Genomic DNA, 6,529 nt, shown 5'->3' with positions numbered 1-6,529 from the left:
GTCGGAGCATGATTTATTTTTTGATTGTCTTCCTTATGAGTGGCGGTCGGGGACGAGCGATGGTCTTTTCCTACCAATCTATCCCACTAGGAGCATGCGCGTAATACTTTGCTTTGATGACTTGTAGATTTTTGCAATAAGTATATGAGTTCTTTATGACTAATGTTGAGTCCATGGATTATACGCACTCTTCTTCCTCCCACCTTTGCTAGGCTCTCTAATACCGCGCACCTTTCGCCGGTATCATACACCCACCATATACCTTCCTCAAAACAGCCACCATACCTACCTATTATGGCATTTCCATAGCCATTCCGAGATATATTGCCATGCAACTTTCCACCGTTCCATTTATTATGACACGCTCCATCATTGTCATATTGCTTAGCATGATCATGTAGTTGACATCGTATTTGTGGCAAAGCCATCGTTCATAATTCTTTCATACATGTCACTCATGAGTCATTGCACATCCCGGTACACCGCCGGATGCATTCATATAGAGTCATATCTTGTTCTAAGTATTGAGTTGTAATTCTTGAGTTGTAAGTAAATAAAAGTGTGATGATCTTCATTATTAGAGCATTGTCCCAATGAGGAAAGGATGATGGAGACTATGATTCCCCCATAAGTCGGGATGAGACTCCGGACGAAAATAAATAAATAAAAGAGGCCAAATAAGCCCAAACAAAAAAATGAGAGAAAAAGAGAGAAGGGACAATGCTACTATCCTTTTACCACACTTGTGCTTCAAAGTGGCACCATGATCTTCATGATAGAGAGTCTCCTATGTTATCACTTTCATATACTAGTGGGAATTTTACATTATAGAACTTTCTTATATATTCCAATGATGGGCTTCCTCAAAATGCCCTAGGTCTTCGTGAGCAAGCGAGTTGGATGCACACCCACTAGTTTCTTTTGTTGAGCTTTCATACACTTAGCTCTAGTGCATCCATTGCATGGCAATCCCTACTCACTCACATTGATATCTATTGATGGGCATCTCCATAGCCCGTTGATACGCCTAGTTGATGTGAGACTATCTTCTCCCTTTTTGTCTTCTCCACAACCATCATTCTATTCCACCTATAGTGCTATATCCATGGCTCACGCTCATGTATTGCGTGAAGATTGAAAAAGTTTAAGAATGTCAAATGTATGAAACAATTACTTGGCTTGTAATTGGGGTTGTGCATGATTTAAATATTTTGTGTGGTGAAGATAGAGCATACCCAGACTATATGATTCTGTAGGGATAACTTTCTTTGGCCATGTTGTTTTGAGAAGACATGATTGCTTTGTTAGTATGCTTGAAGTATTATTATTTTTATGTCAATATGAACTTTTATCTTGAATCTTTCAGATCTCAATATTCATGCCACAATTAAGAAGAATTACATTAAAATTATGCCAAGTAGCATTCCACATCAAAAATTATCTTTTTATCATTTACCTGCTCGAGGACGAGCAGGAATTAAGCTTGGGGATGCTTGATACGTCTCCAACGTATCTATAATTTTTGATTGCTCCATACTATATTATCTATTGTTTTGGACATTATTGGGCTTTATTATCCACTTTTATATTACTTTTGGGACTAACCTATTAACCGGAGGCCCAACCTAGAATTGTTGTTTTTTGCCTATTTTAGGGTTTCGAAGAAAAGGAATATCAAACGGAGTCCAAACGGAATGAAGCCTTCGGGAACGTGATTTTCTCAACAAACGTGATCCAGGAGACTTGGACCCTACGTCAAGAACCAAAGGAGGAGGCCACGAGGTAGGGGCGCGCCTCCCCCCCCCCTCAAGCGCGCCCTCCACCCTCGTGGGCCCCTGTTGCTCCACCGACGTACTCCTTCCTCCTATATATACCTACGTACCCCGAAACGATCAGATACGGAGCCAAAAACCTAATTCCATCGACGCAACTTTCTGTATCCACGAGATCCCATCTTGGGGCCTGTTCCGGAGCTCCGCCGGAGGGGGTATCCATCACGGAGGGCTTCTACATCAACACCATAGCCTCTCCGATGAAGTGTGAGTAGTTTACCTCAGACCTTCGGGTCCATAGTTATTAGCTAGATGGCTTCTTCTCTCTTTTTGGATCTCAATACAAAGTTCTCCCCCTCTCTTGTGGAGATCTATTCGATGTAATCTTCTTTTTGCGGTGTGTTTGTTGAGACCGATGAATTGTGGGTTTGTGATCAAGATTATCTATGAACAATATTTGAATCTTCTCTGAATTCTTTTATGTATGATTGGTTATCTTTGCAAGTCTCTTCGAATTATCGGTTTGGTTTGGCCTAGTAGATTGATCTTTCTTGCAATGGAAGAAGTGCTTAGCTTTGGGTTCAATCTTGCGGTGTCATTTCCTAGTGACAGTAGGGGCAGCAAGGCACGTATTGTATTGTTGTCATCGAGGATGACAAGATGGGGGTTTTATCATATTGCATGAATTTATCCCTCTACATCATGTCATCTTGCTTAATTCGTTACTCTGTTTCCATTGACTTAATACTCTAGATGCATGCTGGATAGCGATCGATGAGTGGAGTAATAGTACTATATGCAGGCAGGAGTCGGTCTACTTGTCTCGGACGTGATGCCTATATACATGATCATACCTAGATACTCTCATAACTATGATCAATTCTATCAATTGCTCAACAGTAATTCGTTCATCCACCGTAAAATACTTGTGCTCTTGAGAGAAGCCAGTAGTGAAACCTATGGCCTCCGGGTCTATCTTCATCATATTAATCTTCCTATACTTATTTATTTACTTTGCTTTTATTTTACTTTGCATCTTTATCACAAAATTACCAAAAATATTACCTTATCATATCTATCAGATCTCACTCTCGTGAGTGACCGAGAAGGGATTGACAACCCCTTATCGCATTGGTTGCGAGAAGTTATTTGTTTCGTGCAGGTACGAGGGACTCGCGCGTAGCCTCCTACTGGATTGATACCTTGGTTCTCAAAAACTGAGGGAAATACTTACGCTACTTTGCTACATCATCCTTTCCTTTTCAAGGAAATCCAACGCAGTGCTCAAGAGGTAGCATGGTGTCCGTTGTCTTCAACCTTGGTTGCATTGAGGGTTTCTTTGCGATGTAGAAGTGCGAGGGGTCGTGGTTGTTTCTTCTTATGTATATTTGTTGGGTGGACCATGTGATCATGGAGTTTCTTTCTTAGCGAGTAGTCCACATGTGGTCTATTGTATCGGTTTTCGCCCGGTTTTCCGTTAATTAACTGGGCAATTCTCTTCTTCTTAATTAATCGATGAGGCAAATCTTTTGCCTCCGTTTCAGAAAAATAGTTGTTCGTTTCAGATTCAACAAATAAGGTCAAACCCAGTATCGGATATGGGAGCATCTGCAAGGATGGCTAGAGAAGGCACTATCCAAGGTAGGGAAAGAGGTCCTCATTAAAGCATGTGCACAAGCAATATCGATTTTTGCTATGAGTTGTTTTGATCTGACAAAGGGATTATGTGAGGAGATTAATATGATGAGTGCCCGCTATTGGTGGGCGCAACAGAAGGATGAACATAAGATGCATTGGTTGCGGTGGGAGATCATGACGATGCCAAAAGGAGAAGGGGGCTCGGATACAAGGATCTTCATACGTCTAACCTCGCAATGCTTGTGAAACAAGCATGGTGGCTTCTCACCAATCCAGATTCCCTATGCGCGCAACTTCTAAAGGCTAGATACTATCATGAGTCAGATGTGCTTCATGTATACCTGGCCATGGAAAGCCCGGCCCGACCCGACCCGGAAAAGCCCGACCCGGCCCGGCCCGACGCTGCTTCCGGGGCGGGCTCGGGCCTAGATTTTGAGCCCTTGGCCGGGCCGGGCCCGGGCCCGTCGTTTTTGCACTTTTCTGAAGGTCGGGCCGGGCCGGCCCGGAGCCCGACGGGCTTTTACGTGTTCGGGCCGGGCTCGGGCCTAGAAAACAGGCCCGATGGCCGGGCCGGGCCGGGCCTGGGGCTGGGTTTTTTGCGTCGGGCTTGGCTAGGCCCGGCCCGAAGCACGGCCCGGTCCGAGGTATGGCCAGGTATAGCTTCATGCGGAGATCAAACCGGGAGCCTCATATGCTTGGCGAAGCTTTATGCAAGGTGTAAGCGTTCTGAAGGAGGGTGTGGTCAAGAGGATTGGGAATGGGTTTGATACTGCGATCTGGACCGATACTTGGCTACCTAGAGATGGCTGCAGGCGACCAATCACACCGAGAGGACATGCGGTAATTCATACTGTCGGGGAACTCTTTGATCCGATCACTGGACAGTGGGATGAGGCTCTAATACAGGACCTGTTTTGGAGGATTGATGCTCAATGTATTATATATTTCTATCGATTCCCCTGCAAGATGACTTTGAAGATGAATGGGCGTGGCATTATGACTCTAGTGGGGTTTTCAGTGTTAAGACGGCATATAAAATGCTGCGACAGATGCAACAGATGACAAGTACACGAGAAGCTGGCCAGTCCTCGGCAGGAAGTAACACGCTGAACTGGAAAAATATATGGAAGCTAAAGTGTCCTCCTAGGATGTAGCATTTCATGTGGCGGCTGGCCCATAGCAGCCTGCCCCATAGATGGAGTATTGAACATCGTGGTGTTGATCTGGACGTCCTTTGTCCGACATGCAAACGTTTGAATGAAGATGGGGCTCATAATTTTCTCCGCTGCAAAAATGTTAGAGCTGTGTGGACAAGGTTGGACTTGGAGCATATCCGGCTGGAGCTCACTCAGCTTGCCACAGCGAGAGAGATGGTGCAAGCAATCCTTGGAAAGAATGAGGACATCAAGATCCGATGCGTGGTGCTCATGTGTGTATGGTGGGATATAAAAAACACGGTGAATGCTGGGGAACCGATGAGATCCATAGATAGTGTATGCCACCGGATCCAAATAAGTCTGAATGATTGTGCTAGTCTGAAGGAAGCCAAGGATACAAAGCAGACTCAATACGCAGACGACACGCTGATCGTGCTACCGGCGATCGCAGAGCAGTTGCACCATCTCAAGCAGTTGTTATCTCAATTCTCCGCGGCCACTGGCCTCACTATTAACTTTCACAAAAGCACGTTCGCCCCTATCCACGTAGAGCCGGAAACCTCCCGTACTCTTGCGGCGATCCTCGGTTGCGCGGTCGCCAGTTTCCCGCAGTCCTACCTTGGCTTGCCCCTGTCCACCTCCAAACTAAACATCTCAGCCTTTTTCTTTTTGATCGATAAAATCGACCGTAGGCTGACTGGCTGGCGGGGCCTCCTGCTATCCTTGGCATGGGAGGGCAATTCTAGTTCGGGCGGCTCTTCGTGCCCTACCCATATATGCTATGAGTGCGCTCCTGCTGCCTATAGGGACGCTTCAGGAGATTGCCAAACGTTGCAGGGCCTTCTTTTGGTCGGGCCAAGATAAAACAACTGGAGGGCAGTGCAAGGTGGCCTGGGACCTAGTGTGCGCTCCGTTCATAAATAGGGGTCTAGGTTTCTCCTCTCTCAAACACATGAATGTATGCCTTCTTCTTCGACACCTGTCAAAGCTTCACGACTCTAACTCTACTCCGGCAGCATCCTACCTGGTTAACAAATATGGCTGGTCCCCTACTCATGACTTGGGAGCTGGGGATTCTTACGCTTCACCTGTGTGGCGCAATATTATCAAACATATAGACTTCTTCAGGTCCATCACCTCGGTCAATCTTGGGAATGGGGCCACCACCTCATTCTGGAATGACCTTTGGCTCCCAAACACCCAGACTACTCTCGCCTGCCAGTTTGTTGTGCTTTACTCTCACTCAATAGGCAATCGGCCTCGGTCGCATGGGTATTGGACTCGCCAGAGCTAAACCTCGATCTTGCGCCTCGGTTATCCCTTGTAGCGGAGAACGAACTGGCTACCTTGCGTAATATTATGGCTACAGTTAACTTGGATCTGCAGGTTGACGATAACAGGGTTTGCAGGCGGGAGGGCAAAGCTCTCTCCACCAGTCCGGCCTACGCAGCGGTCTGGCATGAACACCCGACAGACCCAATGGCATATGCAATATGGAAGAACTATGCGCCCAACAAGTGTCGAATATTCATGTGGCTGGCTCACAAGGATCGTGTATACACTAACGAACGAAGGCTGCGTCGCTCCATCACTACCTCGGATGCCTGCCCGCTCTGTGGCACTTGCGAGAGTATCACTCACCTCCTCCTCCGTTGCCCCACTCTACGGCCGCTATGGGATGAGCTCGACAGCCTCTACAGGGGCTCGCCTAACAACATTGCAGATATCTGGCGGATGGCCCCGAGGGATAAAGTTCGCTCTACAGTTCTCATCGCAGTCTTCTGGAACACATGGAAGCGCCAAAACGCCAAGGTCTTTCGCAATGAGACCCTGCACATTCATCACATTGCTAGGGTTGCGGCGGATGATCTCAAGCTTTGCTCTCAACGATGCAAGAATGCCCTGCGCAAATCGCTCCTCCAAGACTGGGGCTCTATGTTGTCAAACCTTGCCGCGAGATTG

This window comes from Triticum dicoccoides, chromosome 2A (genome assembly GCF_002162155.2).
Source record: "Triticum dicoccoides isolate Atlit2015 ecotype Zavitan chromosome 2A, WEW_v2.0, whole genome shotgun sequence".
Lineage (NCBI taxonomy): Eukaryota > Viridiplantae > Streptophyta > Magnoliopsida > Poales > Poaceae > Triticum > Triticum dicoccoides.
This window is presented reverse-complemented; position numbering follows the sequence as displayed.